Below are 23,317 nucleotides of genomic sequence, written 5' to 3'. Positions count from 1 at the left end.
AGAGATTCAATAGATGAAGAACTTGAAGTTAAATTTTGCTGAGTATTTTGTTGTGGCATGGGCTAATTATATCTAGGTGGTGCACTCACAACATTCTGTCGAAGAGCATTACTGGAATTTCCTACCCCTTGATTACTCCAACTGAAATTGGTATATTGCTTCCACATCGAATTATATGTATTGGAATATTGATTGTTGTTGTTGCAATTAAAATTTCTCATATAATAAACTGAGGCTAGGTCTGAGGGGCATTCATCAAAACATGATATTCTCCACAATAATCACATGCTAATTCAACTGTTTTAATTTCCTGCACTACAACTGGTCTTTTTAGTGTTTTAATCATATTCGTTAAAGATGATACTTGAACTGTTAGGAAAGTAATTGCATCAAGTTCCATTGCTCCAGTAACTCTTCTACTAGTACCTACTCTTGTGGTGGAGTATTGATAATAATTGTTTACTATCCTCTCCAGAATTTCATATGCCTCATTATATGATTTATCGAGCAGAGTCCCATTGGTAGATGCGTCAACCACCATTCTTTTTTTTTTGCATTCAATCCATTGTAAAACATTTCCATTTTCATCCAATGTTGAAAACCATGCATTAGGCATTTTCTAATTGACGCCTTAAATCGCTCCCATGCTTCATATAATGTTTCATCCCCAGATTGCCAAAAGGACGTAATATCGTTCCTCAATCTAGTATTCGTGTTTGAAGGATTATATCTTAGTAGAAAGCTCTGACAAAGTTCATTCCAATATGCCACCGTACCTAACGACAATACATTTAACCATGTTCTGCCACGATCTGGCAATGAATAAGGAAATAACTTTAGTCTCAGGGCATTTTCAGGAACACCCTGCTATCTGAATGAATCTCAAACTTCCAAAAGAGTCTTAAGTGCAACCGTGGATCTTCCATTGGCAATCCACTAAACTACGCTATAGTTTGTAACATTTGAAACATCACCAACTTTAACTCGAAATGTTGAGTTTAAATATGCGACTTGACAATTCCTGGATTTAGATCATCCAAGATCGACATTACATGTTCTCTGATGGGTCTGTTTCTGTCATCTATTATTTGAGGAATATCAACATCCCTTCCATTCTGATGTGATGGCTTTTTCCTAACTTGATCATTTCTAATTCTTTCTATTTCTCGCAATTCTTTTCTCCTTCTTCTCAAGGTTCCCTGAATTTTTGGATCAAAAGAATACTCTTCAAGTGCAGAAATATTTCTACTCATGCACTAACAAAAATCCTAAAAAACAAAAATCAAAACAACTAATATGCTAAACTAGCAAAATTAAAGAGGTAATAACACACCAAATTTTCACCAATGTTGTCCATCCCCAGCAACGGCGCCAAAAACCTTGTCGCGTGTAAATGTGTAATGCGAATGTACAAGTATACACGTCGAATCAAGTAATAAAGTGATGAGTGAGTATTGTCTCCATAAGGATCGGAATTGATTAAAAAATTTGTTTTGCTATTACTATGAATTTGACTAATTAAACTGTTGAAAAGAAACAAATGATAAATTGATGAACAAAATTAATGAATGGAACAATAAAATAAATTATGAATGAAAAAAATGCTAGGGCAATTGAAATACTGTGACAATTCTCAAAGAATAAGTGGGGAGGATTTGTACTGTTCAATGATTAAGGTTGGAATTATTCAAGTTTTATTTTCATCTCATAATAATGCCATGGCAAAATCTTGACCATTCTACTGTTCAGGGATTCACTGTTATAGTTTGCTTCTTTCAAAAGCCAGCTTTAAGTTGTCATTTTGAGATTTTGTATGTTTACAGAATTCGTAAATGATATCCAGACTATTATTCTTTTCCTAGTACATGTTGCAACTTCTACGTCTAGTGTTATGAATATTTTTTGGAATACTTGCCTATATTAACTGATAATAATCCAATTTATTTAATCTTTTTAGAATTAAATTAGATCTAACAACATACCATACAATCATCTATGTCTAGAGCTTGCATGCATGCATTTAAAATAATCACAAATCGAGTGAAACAATAATCTACCCAAAATCAGACCATGGGCATTAATGATAGTAAAATTTCACCTAAATAATTCCAATCAAATGATATTTAGTTCATGGATTGGACATTCAAATCCAAAATAAAACCATTCAACATCATCATTCAAGTTTACGAATCACAAAGTTCAAATCAGAAAATAAAGGCAAAACTGTAGGAAGCTCTCGCTACTCCTGCTTTTTTTTAAAAGAGAGAGATTTGTTACATACAAAAATCAAGGCTAAAAGAAATAGGGATTAAATTTAGATTTTGAAGTATATTTAGAATAGGGTAAGCAAACTTTGAATACCTTCAAAATTATCGATGTTAAGGAATTATCAAGAAATGAGCCTTAAGTTTGGTGGTTAAGTGGTATTCCCCTATCCTAGAGGTACTAGGTTCGAACTCCCAGTGCGTACATAAGGATAATCTGTAACACCCTAAACTCAGCCTGGACGTTATGGCTGGATATGACGATGTCACATTGAAGTGTTTTTCGCAAAATGTGATATCGTTGAAAAACCTTTCCATATTTAGTTACATTGTGTGATCTTAATGATGATTTAAAAACATGTCGTTCATTTTAAACTTGCATCCTAACAGTGGTAGTTTTTTTAAACAATCACGTTCTTACGTCTATTTTGTAAAATCGTTGTTTCTTTTTAAAACTCGAGTTCCTTAGACTAGCAGATATAACCAAAGAAAATTAAATCCCAAAATAAGAATAAAATCCAAAGAGGCCTTATTACAAATAAAATACCCAAAATAAAATTACTCATAAATTAAAAATCAAATATGGAAGTACGTGCAGTTGTGTGGCCACCATTGAGTCTCTCGCAGCACCGATCCACCTATGATTGGGGGTTACCTGTACAGATAAACAGATGGGTGAGTTATGAAAAACTCAGTGTGAAATCCCACATCAAATAACCAAATAGTGAGCATATACAGTCTGGGCCTAAGCCCATTCAGTCATGGTTCAATTTCAGTCAGGGCCTTAGCCCATTACAGTATCAATATCAGTTTGGGCCTGAGACCAACTACATGACAGTAATTATACCGTAATGCAAACAAGAAATCCTATAACGCCCCAAAAATTGGGCCTAGAAAGAATTGGGCCTTGAGTCTGGGATTTGGATAGAAGAAAACCTGAATAATTAAGAAGTTTTAAATATTATCGTTTAAGTAAAAAATTTTGAAATAAATTACTACTAGAAAATTTTTACTATATTTATTGTTACTGAGATATTTTAAATTTTTACGAAATTTTAGTTAGTATTATGAGATAAAATTATTATTATTAGAAAAATATTCTTGCATGTATGTTTGAAAAATTTTTATGAAAATTATTATTATTATTTCTTGTATTATTGATATTTCAAATCTTTATTATTAGATATATTTATAAAATTATTATTATTATAATTATTATTATTAGATAGGGAAAAAATATATATATATATATATTTATAAAAGTATTGTTGTTTTGGTGTTTAAGACTCTAGAAAAATTTTAATTTTATGCTACCTTAGAGAATCTGGGCAGTAGGCCTTAATAATAATTTGGGCAGCGTTTTAGCATAAAGGAGCACTTGGCCTAGTGGCTAAGCATGCTAGGAAGGCGTGGGAGGTGCCTGGGTTCAAGGCATGGCGTGCGCCAATGGTTGTTTTTTTTACAATCAAGGATTTACCGTAAGGAGGCCTTATAAATATCTTGGGAGCAAAGGTGACACAAAAGAGGCACGTGGTCAAGTGGCAAGGAGGCGTTAAGAGTGTGCATGTGGTTAGGGGTTCGAGTTTGGTAAGTAGCGATATCTTGTTTTATTTTTAAACGAACCGGGACTGCAGTAGATAAGTATTATAATTAATTGTGAGTAAATTACATCATGAGGAGCTTCAGTGTAGTGGCAGCAGCATGCTAGGCTTGTCATGAGGTTATGAGTTCGATTCCATGGGAAAGCGAATTTTGTTTTATTTTTAAAGCGGGCCAGACTGAAGCAGGTAAGGTTTATATTTAATTGTAACCATATATTAGTAAGGAAGGAAGCCTGGTGCAGTTGCCAGCAGCACAGACGTAGGTGCCAGGGTGGATTGAGGTCTGGAGTTTGAGCTATTGTACGCGCAATGGGCTACCAATTTTTCTGTTCACGTGGGGGAAAGTTAGAGTTTGGCCTTTATGATTCATTTTTTTTCTCTTCTCTTTTTCATTTTCTTGCTCTCTTAATTCTTCAAGCCGAGGCCATTAAACCATTCCTCTCATTTCTTTTATCGTCATCTTCCCATCTTCTTTGCTTCACCAATCATAAAAGAAAAAAACCTCTCCTATTCAATCACCTTAACCGATCACTCACAAAAGCCGAAACCTTCATAAGTCATAGTGATTCGGGAATTAATATCTAGTTTTATTCTCCACTCGCATTTTAAGATTAGATTCACTGTGAATATGAGATTGGGGAAGTGTTTGAAACGCTCTTGACAAGTACATCATTGGTGGTAAGTACTCGGAATCTTATTTCCATTCTTTATTTCGGGATTTAAAGAAAAGCCGAAAACCCCTATATGCAAAGGGTGCCTGTCGACTAAACTAAAAGGGTTTAGTGGTGTTATTTGATTTGTTTTGCTCTAGTGTGGATTAAAGGCTACTAATCGAGGGCTTGGATATTTGGAACGACCAGAATTAGATCTAGTCCATTTTTCCGACAAAGGTAAGAACTTTAGTGCCTAAGGTGTTAAGGGCCACATATGGTAAGGGTTTGATGTGTTAAGTTGTTATGGATTCATAGTTTAACGTGTTAGTAACTGATTGTAGGCAACTCATGTGTGGAACTCGTCAACGTTTCGTCAAAAAATAGGTTTGTAAATGACACCCACTCATAGACTAGATCGGAAAAAGCCGAAAAGTCGAAAAGCCGGAAAGCCAGCATGTTGTGAACTTGCGAGCGTGCGAGCGCTCGTGAGATGGTTGTTTGTTAGTTTTGGTAATCTAAAGTGGTATGATTGCAGAGTGCGCAATTTCATGCACTTCGGTATATTTGGGCTTAATGGTCCGAAAACGGGTTAATGGGCCAACGGGCCCAATTCAGTAAAGACGCTCGGTAAGTGTTTTTGTTGATGCGTTAATGGTTGTAGGATGTATGTAAACCCTAAAATAGTGAATTGTACTAAAATATCGCTAAGTATGAAAATTAACGTTTTACCTCTAGGTGCAAAATGACTGTTATACCCCTAGAGTTAATTTTGACTGAAATGCATGATATTTTGATTCTGTTTGTTGTATGCCATGACATGTATATCTGTTGCATGGGATCTGGGTTATGTTATGGAGGAAGAACCCGTTCTGGTGGCTATGCCACATATTACGATATAAGCGACTTTGTGCAGATTATAGTTAGTGTCAGAACCGGTGCTAACACCGTAAGTGTAGGGATGGCGTGGTGTTTTATTCCCCGGGAAGTGTAGGGATGGACGGAGGCAAGTGCAGGGTTGGATGGGGTTATCATGCATTAATCATATGAGGCTGTTTTGTTATGGGCCAACTGTATTGAAATGGGCCCAACTATGTTAATATGGCCAAGGCCCAATATATCTCGACTTGTAATAGGGCTACGGCCCATATTGATACTGATAAGGGCTAGGCCCAATATACTCTGATACTGTAAGGGGCTATGGCCCAGATTAATATTGATATGGACTAAAGCCCAGTTAACACTGATTTCTGAATAGGGCTTAGGCCCAGTAAAGCTTGAACTGATTTGGGCTCTGGTTGGGATACTTTACACACTGAGTTTTCCAAACTCACCCTATTTCTCTTCCATCCTTGCAGGTGAGCCCTAGTTGGTGGACTTGGAGCTGGGCGGGATTCATAGTGGCCACGAAGGTTAAGTTTCTGTTTTCTTTAAAATAAGTTTCGCATTTATTATTTTGATTATTTTTATTTTGGTTTAAGTTGTAATAAGGCCGCTCTTTTTATTTTTTTTTAATATTTTGGGTTATTAAATTGGTTAGCTCTAAGGCGCGTTTTATAAAAGTTACTTATTTTCAAAATATCACGATTACCGAGCAAAGCTTCCGCAACGTAAATGTTTTCAAAGGAAATAAATATTTTAAATGGACTTAAACTTAATCTGTTGTTCGTGGACAAGTAATATGCTTTAAGTGTGGCAATGGATGTGTGTATGTCTAGGATTGGATCCATGAAGAGCTTGGTACTTAAGCAGTCCAATAGACTCACCTTATCTTTTCTGGCTTCCTACCTGGTGCACAGCTTCCATTCACTTTAATCTATAACGAAAATATTATTCTCAAATATTTTTAATTAAAACATGATTTTTACAATAACGCTCCAATGAGTTTTACATCAAGAAGGGTTTTCAATGAAAACATGGTTTTCGAAAAACACTTCAATGTGACACGCCGAATTCGGCCATAACGTCTGGGTCGGGTTTGGGGTGTTACAAATCCTACCCAACCAGCCTTTACACTCCATCTCCGTCCAACCCTACACTCCATGTAGGGATAAAATCAACCCACCCATCCCTACACTCCAAGTAGTATCGGTTGTGACAATAAACTATATTTGTAGCAAAGCTGCCAGTACAGTACACTTCCTCCAATCACAATAAATCCCATCCCCATGCAACAAATAATGTATCATGTCATAATATAATACATGTATTCAATATGTTTAGAAGGGCATACTCAAATATAATCATACATCTCATAGGCGCATTTCAGTCATTTTATCATATAGGGGGACTAGGTACACTTACCGACCGAACAGTAGCTCCATAGTCGTCACGGGCGACCTACGCAACCTTAACAGTCAAACAGTGTAAATTGGCCCAAAGCCCATATTACGGGCCCATGTGGGCTCACATGCTCGTGTGGTCCACATAACCCAAAAATTGCCTTGGCCGTGTGGACTACACAACCTGCTCCAATATTCTTCACACCTCTGTGTTGTTTATCGTGTGGGTCCCACTCACTTATGGGGCCTACACAGCCCATTTCAACCCAACATGGACCAATACGACCTCAGCCCATGAAATCTCTCGTGGGCATCCTCAACGATCATACAGACTACCACACAAGCAAACGCAGCCCGTGTAACGTCGACGTTCACTTATTCTAGCTTTTGCCGATTACCATTGCCAAAGTTGTGTTTGTACACACCTGATAGTATTCTAGGTACGCAACCCCTCTTGAGATGAACTACACCTAAAACAAATGAAAATTCCATATCCAACATTAGTCACGCTTGGAAGCAAACTGATAAAACAACAACAGTTGACCTACATTCATGTTGCTTACCCCTACTGCTTCAAAAAGGTATAGCTTACGATACCACTGGTAAACTGAGTTCATTAAAACTTTTTGCTGCCAACTACAATGCGATATGACTGCATGTTAGGAACTTAACAGATTAATTAATAACAACATTACTCACAACGTTTGAGACATAACTTCTGTCCTTACCAAAAGACTTACCAACCGAAACCAGCTCACACTAGACAGAACCAACTGCTTAAGAGAGGAAAATTGACAGAAGAGGGAGGATGGGGAAGATCAAGTATTCGGTCAAGGGGACAGAGAAACACCAAAGCCAATCCCCCTTTTAGAGAGAAACCGAAAGCCGAAGAGGGGGAGAGAAGAAATATTTGGCAACAGCACAAAAGGAGATGGTGACTGGTCCGAACCGATTGTGAGAGGGAGAAATAGCAAGAATTTGGAAAAAAGTTTTTGTGAGGAAAAGAGAGGCTGAGATGAGTAGCTTAGCAAAAGAAAAGGAATCAATGGGAACAGGAAATAGCAAATCAACAACAAAGGGAAATAGCAAATTGGCAGTAAAGGGAAATAAAACCAAAAAGCAATAAAGAAGAAAACAGGGAACGAAAATGAGAAGCACCGTACACCACTGCCGAAATGTTGAGTAAGAAAAGGGAGTTCAAAATCAGAACAACATTCAACCTATCCCCAAAATTCTCCATAATATGCTTTTAGAATTTGGCTACACAATCCCCACACCCCTCAAACAATCCAACCGCCCACTAGCATCAGAATTCCACTGACATACAAACACTCACACGGCATCCAGAAAAATAAAACACTCCCCTACATCGCCAAGACTCGAACCCCAAACCTCAAGCACCAACAACACGCCACTTATCCCTTAGGCCAGCAAGCCCATTCTATCATGTTATACTCACATTAATTTAAAAGCCTACTGACTAGGGACAGAAGTTTATTCATATTAAAAACAAAACTTTTGCACAAGTCAAGGCTTGAACCTAAGACTTCTTAAACACTTCGTAGAACACATAACCACTGAAGCAGATAGACACTTGTGTGTTACAAACATACAAAAATAATTACTTAGGATTTTGGGGGGTGTTACAGCTCTACCCCTTAAAAAAAATTTCGGCCTCGAAATTTTACCTGATCAGAACAGATGAAGGTATTGTTGTCGCATCGCCTCTTCAGGTTTCCACATGGCCTCCTCAGAGCTGTGATTACGCCAAAGTCCTTTAACCAGTGGGATAGACTTTTTCCTTAAAACCTTTACTTCATGATCCAGTATCTGAACCAGCTCCTTCTCAAAAGTCAGATATGGTCTAACCTCAACCTACTCAACCGAAATAACATGCGTGGGATCAGAGTGGTAGTGCCTCAACATGGAGACATGGAACACATCGTGGATCCGATATGACTCTGGAGGTAACTCTAGCTGATAGGAAACCAGTCCCACATGTTTCTGTATACGGTAAGGCCCATTGAACCTAGGGCTCAACTTGCTCTTCCGTCCAAACCTCAATACCTTCTTCCATGGTGAGACCTTGAGAAAAACGAAGTCCCTCATAGAATACTCAATCTCTTTACGCTTCAGATCCGCATACGACTTCTGTCTGTCTGATGCCGCCTTCAGTCTATCCTGAATTAGCCTAACTTTATCCTCGGTATTAGAAACTAATTCAGGGCCCAGAACATTCCGCTCACCCAACTCAGTCCAACATGAAGGAGTATGACACCTACGACCATACAATGCCTCGTAAGGTGCCATCTGTATACTATACTGATAGCTATTGTTATAAGCAAACTCTGCTAACGGCAAATAATCCTCCCAACTGCCTCAGAAGTCAATCACACAACTCCTTAACATGTCGTCCAGTATCTGAATCACCCTCTTTGACTGACCATCTGCCTGAGGATGGAACGCAGTACTGAAGTCCAACCTTGTACCCAAAGCTTCATGGAACTTCTTCCAGAACTGAGACGTGAAGTGAGGATCTCTATCAGATATTATGGAAACAGATACCCCATGCAGTCTCACTATCTCAGACACATACAGTCTAGCCAGCTTCTACAACGAGTAATTAGTACGAACTAGTAAGAAATGGACAGATTTGGTCAATCGATCCACGATGACGCATACTGAATCCTTCTTAGTTGGCGTTAGGGGCAGCCCACTAACGAATTCCATAGTCACTTTCTCCCACTTTCAAAGCGGAATCTTAACTAGCTGAAGCAACCTTGAAGGTAACTGATGTTCAGCCTTAACCTACTGACAAGTTAGATAGTTACCCACAAAGTCGGTAACTTCATGCTGAAGACACGACCACTAATATAACTCTCGAAGGTCTCGATATATCTTATTCCCTCCAGAATGCATAGCATAAGGGCTACTATACGCCTCTCGCAGTATAGACTACCTTAAATCAATATCTTTCGGTACACAGATTCTCCCACGAAAATAGAGCACCCCTTTGCTATTCAATCCAAAATCCATAGTATCCCCACTCTCGACCAGATGAAAACGAAGACCCAGTGACTCATTTTCCAACTGTTTACCATTAATCTGCTCAATCCACGTCAGTTTAGCTTGGAGCTCGGCCAACAAACTACCATGGTCAAATAAACTGAGGCGAGCAAACATCGCCCTTAGATCAGTCATAGCTCTACGAGTCAGTGCAGCTCAATCCATCTACACTGCCTAAGGTTTCGCTCCTTCTTAGTGAGGAGATACTTAAGGCTTTTGTGATCAATGTAAATGATACACTTCTCACCGTATAGGTAATGCCTCCAAATTTTCAATACGAATACCACCGCAGCCAACTCCAAATCATGCATCTAATAATTTTCCTCATAAGTCTTAAGTTGACGGGACGCATATGCAACCACCTTACCCTCTTACATCAACACACATCCGAACCCAACATGTGATGCATCGCTGTAAATAGTGAATTCTTTCTTAGACTCTGGCTGTATCAAGACAGGGGCCTCAGTTAGAACTTTCTTAAGCTTCTCAAAACTCTCTTGTTGTGCATCAATCCAATTAAACGGCACACCCTTACGCAACAAATTAGTCTGAGGTACAACAATTAATGAAAACCCTTCAACAAATCATCAATAATACCCTGCCAGTCCTAGAAAATTGTGAATCTCAGATATAGTCTAAGGCAGCTTCTAATCTAGAATAGCTTCAATTTTTCGAGGATCAAACCTAATCCCTTCAGCAGATACCACATGGCCCAGAAATGTTACCTCCCGTAACCAGAACTCACATGTTTCTCCCTTAGAATTTGCAGAACAACTTGGAGATGTGCATCATGTTCATCTTCATTGTAACACCCCTCACCCGTATCCAGCATTAGGACAGGGTTCGAGGCGTTAATAGACTTAAACATTCACAACAACACATAACATATTACCAACCATGCATGGCAAACAAGCATATGCACATCACTAATATCAAACATAACATAAATAGCTAGATTTATAAGTCAGAATCATTAGCTCACTAAAGACCAATATATTTGGCCAAATTATAATAACACATGTTATAAAATAGGTCTATCTTCGCTTCAAGCAACTCAGAAAACCTACACAGCCAGAATAATGTATATAGGCCCAAAATTTACTATTGGGCCCAAGTGGGCCCACACGCTCGTGTGGCCCATTTAGTCCAGATTCACATACGACATCGCGAGCCTCATAAACTAACCTATCACTGATCACTTATCGAGGATTTTACCTATGTGGGCCCATAAGCCCATTTGGCCCATGCTGCCCATTTTGGCCCATTTCGACCCATAACGGCCCAGTCCACGAAAATGCACGTGGTGGCCTTTATAGTCTGTTACCCACAATTTGGGGCTCGGTTTGCCCCGCATGTGTTCGTACACTCGTGAGGCCCCAAATGTCGAGGTTTCAGCTTTTTGACTTTTGCCGATTCACAATTAAACAGGGGTGTGAATACACACCTTCCCCGCCCTTCAAAAGTAAAGGATTTCGATGTACAGCTACACACCTTTTTCGGAATAGCGCAGAAAACCCCGAATGTAAAACCTATTGTAAAAGTAACTTCTATTAAAACTTTAACACATGAATTGACAAAATCTTAATCAAGACTTGATCGAATGATTACCTACCCGAGCCTTGTTTGGTCGGATGCCCCTAGCCTTCTTAGACTACTAACAGAATCGATCACCTGATTAATCGTGTATCTACCTAACCACAGATTCTATTAAAATATTGAAAACATCAAAAGATTTAAGAACCTAACACCAGAATAATCGGCTAACATCCTACAATATTAGCCCAAATGATTGCCTTAGATTGCAAGATAAGAAAAGGATTGACTACCACTACGATCCTCGGCAAACCCCTTCACCCTTTGCAATAATCTAAAAATCGAAAGTGCCACTACCATCATCAGGGAGTAAAAAGGTATTCGACCACATGTGAACAACCAAAGGAAACATTTATTAAGGATAGAGAAAACGGTTAGCATCCAACAACACCAGAAAGAACAATAGCTTACCGAAAGTCTAGGTGACCTCCAAACGACGACCGGCCAAAGCGAAAGAAGAGCGAGATTGCTATCTAGCTCAAGGCTATGAGCCGAAGGGAAACAGAAAGAGAAATAAAGATTCGAATTAGTATTAAAAGAATATGGTATTGCGAGAAAGAAGTTCGGTTGTGAAGAAAAACCAAAAGAAATAGTAAAAAGAAGAAGAATTATTCGACCCTAGAGAAACCAAGAAGAAAAACAACAACATAAGATTGGAGAGGGGTCGAATTGGGTTGAGAGAGAATAGAAGCAGGGAGATGTTAAGTTCGACCAAAGAAGAATGAGAGAAAAAGACTTCAAAAAGAAATAATTAGAATTAGGCACTTGATGTCTTGTATTTCCGGCAGAGTGAAAAAAAGCCAAACGAGCAATAATGTTGAAAGAAAGGACTAGAATGGTAAAAAATATGCCAAAATAAGAAAACAAAAACCGAAAATACCAGAAGAAGTCAGCACCTACTCACTTTCACATTGTCGAAGTGCACCAAATGGTTTCCTCCAAATCCCTTGAAAATCTTCTCAAATCTCTCTCCTTATCCCTCCTTAGTATCCTCCATAGCAACCTCCAAGACCCATTCAAACTCTCACCTAACAAGTTCAAAACCACCTCTAACTCCTGCCGCCTCTTGCTAGCAAAATAAGTATCCTTTTTGCTTACAATGGGATTCGAACCTAAACCCCCCTCAATAGCTCAACATGCCACTTGCCTCCTTGCCACAAGCTCTTTTGTGTCACACTTTATCCTCAATTAATTATAAGGTCTATAGACCAAAGTCTACATTCCTTTAAAAGAAAAACCAAAATAAATTGCAAGAGCCAAGACCTGAACCCAGGCTCTCGTATAGCCTTAATGACGCCCCAACCACTAGATCACACGCTTCCTTGTGTCATTTTTTAACACAATAATTTAAAAGGCCTACTTCTAAGCATCCAGGGTTTTATTCACTTAAAATTAAAATTCTGCTAAAGCCTAGGTTTGCACCCAAGACTTCTCCAATACTCCCAAATCACTTAACCATCAGAGCAGACAATTATTTTATACCATTTTCTTGGAATTTTATGTAAAATTTCCTAAGTGTTCCCTTGATATTGAAAACGTCACCGATATCGATAGCTCTGTATAGAATGGCTCCAACTGAATTGAAAGAATTGAATTCTCAGTTGCAAGAGTTGACAGATAAAGGTTTTACAAGACTGAGTTTTTCGCCTTGGGGTGCACTAGTGTTATTCATTAAGAAGAAAGACAGATTCATGAAACTTTGTATTGATTATCGTCAACTTAATAAGGTTACGCTAAAGTAGAAGTATCCTTTACCGAGGGTTGATGATTTGTTCGATCAGTTGAAAGGGGCAATGGTGTTCTCAAAGATAGACTTGAGATCAGGCTATTATCAGTTGAGAGTTAAAGAGTAGGATGTGCTGAAGGCCGTGTTTAGAATGAGGTACGGGCATTATGAATTTCTTGTTATGCCATTTGGGTTAACTAATGCTCCTTCAATTTTTATGGACTTGATGAATCGAATCTTCAGACCGTATTAAGATAAGTTTGTGGTTGTATTTATTGATGACATCCTAATTTATTCTCGAGATGAGTCTGAGCATGCCAAACATTTAATAATTGTATTGTAGACTTTGAGAGATAAGAAATTCTTTACTAAATTCAGCAAAAGTGAGTTTTGGCTTTGAGAAGTCAAATTTTTGGGACACATTGTTTCATTAGAAGGTATCCAAGTAAGATTTCGGTAGTTGCTGATTGGTAACCACCAAGAAATGTATCTGAGGTTCAAAGCTTTTTGGGTTCGGCTGGCTATTATCGACGTTTTGTTAAATGATTTTTGATGATTGCTACACCTATGACCAAATTGTTCTGAAAGGATGTGAAATTTGAGTGGTCTAAGAAATGTTAAAAGAGTTTTGAACAGTTGAAAACATTGTTGACTAAGGCACTGGTGTTAGTGCAACCTGAGTCGGGGAAAAAGTTTGTAATTTTCAGTGATGCGTCATTGAATGGTTTTGGTTGTGTGTGGATGCAATAGGGTAAAGTGATAGCTTATGCTTCGAGACAATTGAAACCGCACGAAAAGTATTATCCGATGTACGACTTTGAATTGGCTGATATTGTGTTCGCTTTAAAAATTTGGAGACATCATTTATTTGGTGAGAAGTGTCATATCTTTACTGATCATAAGAGTTTAAAGTATTTGAGGGCACAAAAAGATTGCGACAACGAAGATGGCTCGAGTTGTTGAAAGATTATAAATTAGTGATCGACTATCACCCGGGGAAAGCGAACGTAGTCATAGACGCTTTAAGAAGAAAGCCTTTATTTACTTTGAGGGTGATGAATTCGCAGTTAACTTTATATGATTACGGATCGATTCTAGCCGAGTTGAAAGCTAGACCAGTATTTCTTCAGCAAATTTGCTCAGCTCAGAAGGGTGATTATGAGTTGCAAGATAAAAGTGTTCAATGTGAAATGAATAGTGATTCAAACTATCAGATTGGATCCAATGATTGTTTGAGGTTCTGAGGTAGGATTTGTGTATTGAGAATTACTGAACTGATTCAAAAAATTCTTCATGAGGCACATAGTGGTTGTTTATCTGTCTATCTTGGAAGTACAAAGATGTATAATGATTTGAAGGAATTATATTGGTGGTCAAGCATGAAATGAGACATTTTAGAGTTTGTAACAAGATGTTTGATTTGTCAACAAGTGAAAGCCGAACATCAAGTACCTTTAGGTTTACTTCAGCCTGTGACTATACTTGAGTGAAAATCAGATAGAGCTATGGTTGATTTCATATCAGGGTTACCTTTGACTCCAAAAAAGAAAGATGCTGTATGGATCGTTGTTGATAGATTGATGAAATCGACTCATCTCATTCCAGTACATACCAATTATTCACTTGATAAACTAGCTGAATTGTATATTGATGAAATTGTTAGATTGCACGGAGTGCCTACTTCTATTATTTCAGATATGAGGTTTACATTGCAATTTTGGAAGAAATTACAAAAAGCGTTGGGTACTAAGTTGAATTTCAGAACCATATTCCATCAGCAAACCGATGGTCAATCTAAGAGAGTGGTCCAAATTCTCGAAGATATGCTTCGTTGTTGTGTTTTAGAATTCGAAGGTAGTTGGGAGAAATATCTACCGTTGGTCAAATTTTCTTATAACAACAGTTATCAATTGAGTATAAAGATGGCACCGTATGAAGCATTGTATGGCCGCAAGTTTCGAACTCCGTTGTACTGGACCGAGCCTAGTTAGAAACAGATTCATGGGGTTGATTTGGTCAGAGAAGCGAAAGAGAAGGTGAAGGTAATTCGTGATTGTTTAAAAGTGGTTGCGGATCGACAGAAATCGTATGCGAATTTGAAACGGAAGGATATCAAATTTTAGGTTGGCAATAAAGTGTTTTTGAAAGTATCACCCTAGAAGAAAATTCTTTGATTTGGTCGCAAAGGCAAGTTGAGTTCGGGTTTCATTGGGCCGTATGAGATTATTGAAAGAATAGGGCCAGTGGCATACCGACTAGCTTTGCCGTAGGAATTAGAGAGGATCCACAATGTGTTCATGTATTGATGTTGCAACGATACCAATCAGATCCTTTGCATGTAATTTCCCCAATAGAGGTTGAGATTCGACCTGATATGACATATGGTGAAGAACTGATCAAAATGTTAGCTCAAAAGGTTAAACAGTTGAGAAATAAAAGTATAGCTCTAGTTAAAGTTTTGGGGCAACGACACGGGGTTGAAGAGGCTACGTGGGAACCTGAGGAAGCTATGAGAAAATAGTACCCTAACCTTTTTTCTGGTAAGATTTTCGGGGACGAAAATCCGTAAAGGGCCCTAAATGGGGGAGTGTTATAACAGCCCTTTTTGGGTCAAATCGAAATAGTGGTTTTGGGATGACAAATCTAAAGTTGAAATATTTATTTTATTATTTCTTTAAGGTCAAAATCATGACAGAATAATTGTATGAAAATTTCGTTAAGAAATTTTATCAATTGAGTGCCCAATTTGACTAAAAGGACTAAATTCAAAAGGTGCAAAATTTGAGTTCTGTAGGCTAAAGGTAGTAAATTGTTATGCAATTCTAAATTAGAGGTCCTTAAATGGTAGCTAGACCATTATACTTTGGGATGGACAAAAATAGACATGGAGTAGGTAAAATTTCAAAGTCTAAGTGAGGGCTAAATAGGTAATTTGGAAAATAAAGCCAAAATAACTAAATAAAAGATGTCATCATCTTCAATTTAGTCCCTTATAGCCAAAATTTTGGGGGAAACCATAGATAGGGTTTTGGCCAAGCTTTCAAGCTCGATTGTAAGTCTGTTCGTGTCCCGTTTTTAATAGTTTTTTACATTTTTGAGATCGTTGTAACTAGATTTAGCTATTTCAAGGACTAATTTGAAAGAAAATTAAAGTCTAAAATTTTACCCATGTTGAATGTGCATGTATTTTGATATTTGATGGTAGAATATGCATGTTCGTTGTTAGTTAAACAACGTTTGCAAAGTTATTTTTAATAAAAATGTCAAATAGGGAATTATTTGTAAAAGTCTATAAAATTTGTAGAAAAGTGTGAATAAATGAAAAATGTGGGTTGTTATAAGTACAAACAACAATCGGGTAGGCATGGATTGTGAAGAAATTGAATGAAATTCATTTTATGGCCCTAGGGACTAAATTGTAAAATGTTAAAAAGTTAGGGGCAAAAATGTAAATTTTGCCATAATGTGTTTTTGGGCTGAATTGAACAATGTGATGATTAAATAAGTTAAATGTGGTATTATGGATCAAGAAAAATAAAGTTCGGGTCTAGATCGGGAGAAAACCAAAGTAATTGACGAATAGATCTCTTTGGCAGTTTTTGTAACCGAGGTAAGTTCGTATGTTAAATAAGCTTTACTATAATTTTATATTTAATGCTTTAATATAGTATGAGTTGTATAAATAACTCTACTCGTCCGACGAAGTTTTGACAAGCGAGAAATCCCAATTGAACCTTAGGAATAGATTAGGATACAAGTGACATGTCACTAGGGTTTTATGTTATGTGATTCGGGTGCTGGTCCTATACGTCCTACCGATGGCTGAGCATATCGGCATATGTTGCGGTTACTTGACAGCTTATGTGAGCAGCATTGAGTAGTTATGTCTTGACTGACAGCTTTTGTGAGAAGGCCTGTTAATGGCTTGAGAGTGAGCATATATGTGTTATGAGATAGAGGTAGCAATAGCTACATATGTGGCACATTGTGTGCAAGGTTTTACCAAGTATCCGGTATTATTATTCCGAGTGGTTCATTGGGTATGACAAAGGTGAGAATGAGTATGAAATCATTATGAGTGGTACATATATGAACACAAAACTTATGATTATTAAATTCACATAATGATGAACTCAATGTCAGTTTTGATGGAATGAATTATGATCATGAGAGTATGGTAAATTGCATTACCTTATGTTAAATTTCTTGCATGTTAATGTATGGTAAGGTTAGCTTATTTCTTTCATTCGAGCTTACTAAGCAATATAGCCTACTCCATTTTATTTTCCATGTTTTATAATGTCACCAAGCTAGCTCGGATTGGAGATCGATAGAGATAGCATCACACAATCAAACTGTTATTTTGGGTACCGATGATTTTAAACATTTTGAGAATATGGCATGTATAGGGACTTGGTCATTTTGTTATATGTGTCATTGTGAATTTTGGCCAAATGTATTTGCTTGTAATTGTCAAATGCTTGATGTGGTATTTGGCCATGTAACTTGGCTCATTTTGGTCGAATTGGTTGTAAGCTTATATATATATGTATCCATGTGTAATTCTCTCTTGTGTGATGTGGTTTATAAATGCTTTGTAAATGGTTGAATGTGGCTTAATGGTTTTGGATGTTAAGATTGGCTCATTGGTGTGCTAGGAAAACTAAGTAAAATTATACATGTTATTGGTAGCCATATTGAAACTTGTAGAATGTGAGTTGGTATGATTTGATTTGACAAAATATGATGTTGTAAAAATGTTGAGTGCGGATAATGAGATGACATGATTTGACCTTGTTTGTGAATGTTTTGGTTGCCTAAGTATATCATGATTTATGCCATTGAACTTGTGTATGTGTAGGTGAAAATGAGGGTGACAAATGGTTTGGTAAATAGCCTTTATTTTTTCCACACAGGTAGACACACGGGAGTGTGTCTAGGCCGTGTGTGACACATGGTCTACCCTATGGGCATGTGTTCGGGCCGTGTTCCCCTCCACCTTAATTTTGAGAAACAGAATGCTCAGAATTGAGCACACGAGTAGAGACATGGGCGTGTGTCTTAGCCGTGTGAGAGACACAACCTCAAGCATGGGCGTGTGTCCCGACTATGTAATGTCTGCACCTATTTTATGAAAATTAAATTAACCACATGGCCTAGCACACGGACGTGTGACTCGGCCGTGTGACCTCAATTTGTTCATGGTTTGTAAAATATAGAGTTACACGGGTTAAAAACACGGACATGTGTGACCACACGGCCTGTCCACACTGGTGTGTCCCAAACCACACGGGTGTGTGACCCTTGTTCATAGTAAAAATTCTCTAAGTTTTGTGAAATTTTCTTAAGTGCTCGGTTTAGTCCTAAACCACTTCCAAGGCATGTTTTGGGCCTCGTAGGCTCGTATTAGGGACTTTATGATTGAATACAAATGGTTTTAATTTGGATGCAAATTTATGACTTGATTTGTATGTTTGCTTGTGATGTAAGTCCAGTAATGCATTATGCTCTGTTCTGGCGTTAAATACGGGTAAGGGGTGTTACACCGTGTGAGTAATCAAAATAGAGCCAAATGGTCATGTCGCAGGCCATGTGCTAGATCGTGCTCGAAACTATTTTGGATCACACGATCGTGTCGCAGGCCGTGTGCTAAGCCGTGTGGATACTGCACCTAAAATCATTAGGTACACACAGTCGTGTGTGGTGATCTTGTGTGGCACACGATTGTGTGACAGCTTGTGTGCACCATTTTTAACCCTTAAATCAAACAATTTCATACACTATTCCTTTTACAACAAGACATGTCATATCTAGATCAATTCCTAGGTTCAAAAACCCATTCAAATCATCAATTACATGCCAAAATCTCAACCATCTTAAACCTAACCAATACGCCATTCAATGGCACCTCAATCAATGATCAAACATTCAAAACAACCTAGTTAAGAAGCACATAACATATGTCATCATGTCAAGTTCAAACTATCAATTGAATTAGCCCAAAAATATCACATTTACATCAACTTTCCATTTCAAGATATACCTAATTCTTATCATTAACGATTAACAAGCCAAACACTTCAAACATACACTTCAGTACAACCATTTCAATAAAAATACCAAAAGCCATCTAAAACACAAGGCATTCATAAGTAACCAAAACCCATACTTACATATATACATGCCAACATCAAGTCATTTAGGTAAATAAACTTAAACCACATCACATTTACTAATAGCTTAAAATAAACTCTTATTACATGCCATTTATAATCGATAACAAAAATGACCAAGAATTACCAATATAACGAATGAATAGTGTGATGGTGCTTTGACGAGATTCCAACTGATTGAGCTTTCTGATGATCTACAGGAAAAGAAAACAACTAACATAAGCAATAATGCTTAGTAAGTTTGTACAAAGACAACTTTACTTACCGAACATTTTAAATTAAACAACCAAGCATAATTTTGTTATATCATAAGCTAACTTTCGTTTCTTATACACACCTCCTCACATGGTTAATTGGTGTAATATTGCATATATATATATAAATTCAAATACTCATTTCAAACACTTTTTTTCCATATTTATATTCTTATGAATATTTTTTATAAACAATTCAATAATCATTTCATGTATATAATTTTTCCATATAAACATTTCTTATAACCATTTCACTTAAACATTTCATCTTACTATATCATTTACACTTTTAACACATAATCATTATGTAAATCACATTTCGTTTCAAACGTTCATATAAACATATCATCCCCAAATCACTTACTTCCTTTAAACAATGTGAAAACTAAATAAATAGATTAATCATACATATCAATCATTTACGAGGCAACTATAGGATTAGTACTAAAAATGGTTCATTATATGCTTCTTGTACTATTATAATTCAATCCAAACTAATTTATATTTGTATATAAATATCTACCTTTAACCACATAATCATCAATATGACACATATTATAAAATCATTCATGATACAATATGCAAATGGTATTCATTAATATTTCAACATTAAACACATATTTTTATAGCTCGATGAACTATAGCAATATGACTCAGATACTTGGGTAACTACAACATACCAAAGGCATCAAAGATGCATAAAAGAGGCACCGAAGTGCAAAAAGGGACACCGAAGTGTATACAGAGGCACCATAGTGCAATCCCGTACAAGTACGCTAACTGACCCTATTAGCATGACAATCATATCCTAATCGTTTACTACATTCAAATGGACATTTTTAATAGAATACGTATCACTTATAAACCAAAACATTCCCACTTTATCAGTACAAAAATTGTAATAAAATCATGTCCATTCATAAATACGTATGTATCATATTTCACTTGTACCTTTGCCTTTAGTTAGTAGGCTTTTAAATTAATGTAGTAAAACATGACAAAAAGGGCCTGCTAACCTAGTGGTAAGGGGCATGTGGAGTGTGCTTTGGGGTCTGAGGTTTGAGGCTCGGTGATGCAGAAGGAGCATTTTATTTTGCTACAAGTGCTGTGGAAGTGTCCTAGGTTAACCAAAATTGAGGTGTTTGAATAGTGTTTGAATGGATGGTTGAGGAGATAATGGTGGAGTGACTTTAGGAGGATTATATGGGATTTGAAGGTGGTAGAATTGTGCCGAAATTGGGTAGTAGGTACATAGAATTTCAGCTAAGTTAGTCTTTCCCTCAAAATTTTCAGTTTTGGAAGCTCTTTCCCTTTTTGCGTTTTGGACTTTTACACCTGGGGTGCCGAAATTGTGCTAGAAACTTTTTTTTTTCTCTTTTTCTCTTGTGTTGTTGTGACTGAATATTGTTGACCACTCGGGTAGCTTTCACTTCAGGTATATCTCGGATTGCTCTTCTTTACAGAGCCTTCTTAGATTGACTTCTCTTCTTCCCCACTCTTGTAGCAAATCGCTCCTTCTCGTATTCTCTTTTTTTCCCTTAACTGAATACCATTCTTCCCCTCTCATTCAATTTTCATCAATCACCATTTCTTTTGTTGATACATTTGGCTGAGTACACCCCTCTCTGTCTCATAGACCCTTCGACTATTGCTAATTGATTCTTGTCCTTCTCCTTTTGTTTGCTTGCCGAATAATTCACTCTTCTCCTCTCCTCTTGTCATCCTTCGATGTTCATACTTTAACCTTTACAGTATATACCTCTCCCCAGTTTATTTTTGACTTTTGCAAGTGTTCTCTGATAAATTAGTAAGTACACATGACTCCTTCTTGTTTCTCTCTACCGGTATGATCTATCGTCTAACATCTTCTTCCCTTTGCCGATTACTGCTAGGGGTGCGTCTCTTTCTGTGTACTTTCGACTTGTGTGGGTGAGGGCCGATTGTTCCTTTCTCCCAATCTGCACTCTACGTTTTCGGTAAGTAACCTTTCGACTAGTTTAAAACTGTTCTTTTGTTTGTCAGTTGATAAGGCTCGGTTGGTATACAGGTAGTCTCTAAGGCATAAGGATTAGGCTCTTGCAACAAAGTAAGTGGGCAAGCCTTAATCGACTGATCTAGACAAGTGATAGGTAATTCTATGGATAAGGGCTTTGATTAAGGTTCTCTCCAACTCGATTGTTAGGCTACTAACCGAAGCTTTTGTTGATATAGGTTTGGGTGCTCGTGGTCTAGTTGCGCATTTTCACAATCAGGTGTGTAATCACACTACTATAATCGTAACTCAGCAAAAGCTGAAATAAGTGACTATCGACCCTACACGAGCGTGCGCTCGCTCGAGTGGTAATTCGAACGCATAAACATGGGCATTTGAGTGTAGAGGCCACCATGAGCGATTCTATGGGTTTAGGCCACTTTGGGCCACGTTGGGATGAAATGGACCATGTGGGCCCCATGGGCTCGTGGGCCCCAAACGAGTAAACCACATAGACGTGTGGAGATTATTGGGCTAGGATGTGAAACTCACATGGCCAAGGCCATTTTAGGGCTTACTGGGCCGCACAGGCGTGCGGGCCGACGTGGGTGGCATTGTGGGCCTTGGGCCCATTTTCACTGTTTGTCTGATAAGGTTGCACTGGTCACTCGAGATGACTGTGGACCTACTGTTGGATTGGTAAGTATACCTCGACCCCAAAACTTATAAATGCCTGTTATGCCCCTGTGAGGTAAAATGACTATTACGCCCTTATGAGATGTATGACTGTATTCAGCATGCCATTTTATACATGTTGCATACATGCATGATATTATGATATGTTGCATGGGGATGGGTTATTATGATTGCAGGAAGTGTATTGTTCTTGCAGCTCTACTGTAATTTTTGCTTAGTGTTGCCACCGGTGTTATTTTTGGTGTGTAGGGATGGGTGGGTTGATTTTATCCCCACATGGTGTGTAGGGCTGGACGGAGTGGTGTGTAAAGGCTGGTGGGGTAGGATTTCTAATTTCATATTTGTACTGTGCCCGCTACTGAATTGGGCTAAAGCCCACACTGATTCTGATACTGTAATGGGCTAAGCCCCTAACTAAAATTAAACTGTTACTGAAACGGGCTTAGGCCCAGACTATAAATGCCTACTGTATGATTGATTGTTGTTAAGGGATTACACACTGAGTTTTCATAAACTCACCCTTCTGTTTTCTGCGCAGGTAATCATTAGGCGGATCGATGCTGCGAGGGATTCGAAGGTGGCCACACAGCCCCATTTGCTTCCATTTTTTTTTAACTTTTAAATTTATAAGTAATTTAATTTGGGTATTTGTTTTGTAATAAAGCCTTTTTAAGTTTTTATTTGGGAATTATTACTTTGATTTATATTTGTTACTAGTAGGCTGTGGATTTTGAAAAGAAATAAGTGTTTTTCCAAAACACCACTTTTACGTAACATATTTTGAAAGCTTCCGCAACAAACATTGTTTTAAAGTGTAATAACAATCTAATATGATTAACATTTTGCTAAAACGACTTGAGTTTTAATAGTGAACAAGATATCCTAAATTTTTCGTCAAAATCACAAAGAGGTTTTAATATAGAACGGATTTTCAACGAAATTATATTATTCAAAAAACACTTCAATACAAACCCACATATTTCATTTATTTCACATTTTAGTCCCTCAATTTACAAATCTCACAATTTAGCCCATTTTAC

The 23,317-nt window shown here is 37.5% G+C and overlaps 1 non-coding gene across 1 annotated transcript; it reads left to right on the top strand.

The window, feature by feature from the left end:
* The first annotated feature begins 598 nt into the window (after positions 1 to 598).
* On the top strand, positions 599 to 705 carry LOC128291099 (small nucleolar RNA R71). Its single transcript, XR_008280875.1, has one exon. It is a non-coding gene; the product is annotated as a small nucleolar RNA R71 (small nucleolar RNA).
* Positions 706 to 23,317: the final 22,612 nt, after the last annotated feature.

Source organism: Gossypium arboreum, chromosome 3 (assembly GCF_025698485.1).
Source record: "Gossypium arboreum isolate Shixiya-1 chromosome 3, ASM2569848v2, whole genome shotgun sequence".
Lineage (NCBI taxonomy): Eukaryota > Viridiplantae > Streptophyta > Magnoliopsida > Malvales > Malvaceae > Gossypium > Gossypium arboreum.
The sequence above is the reverse complement of the archived record's forward strand: the minus strand, read 5'-3'. Positions and strand labels throughout refer to the sequence as shown.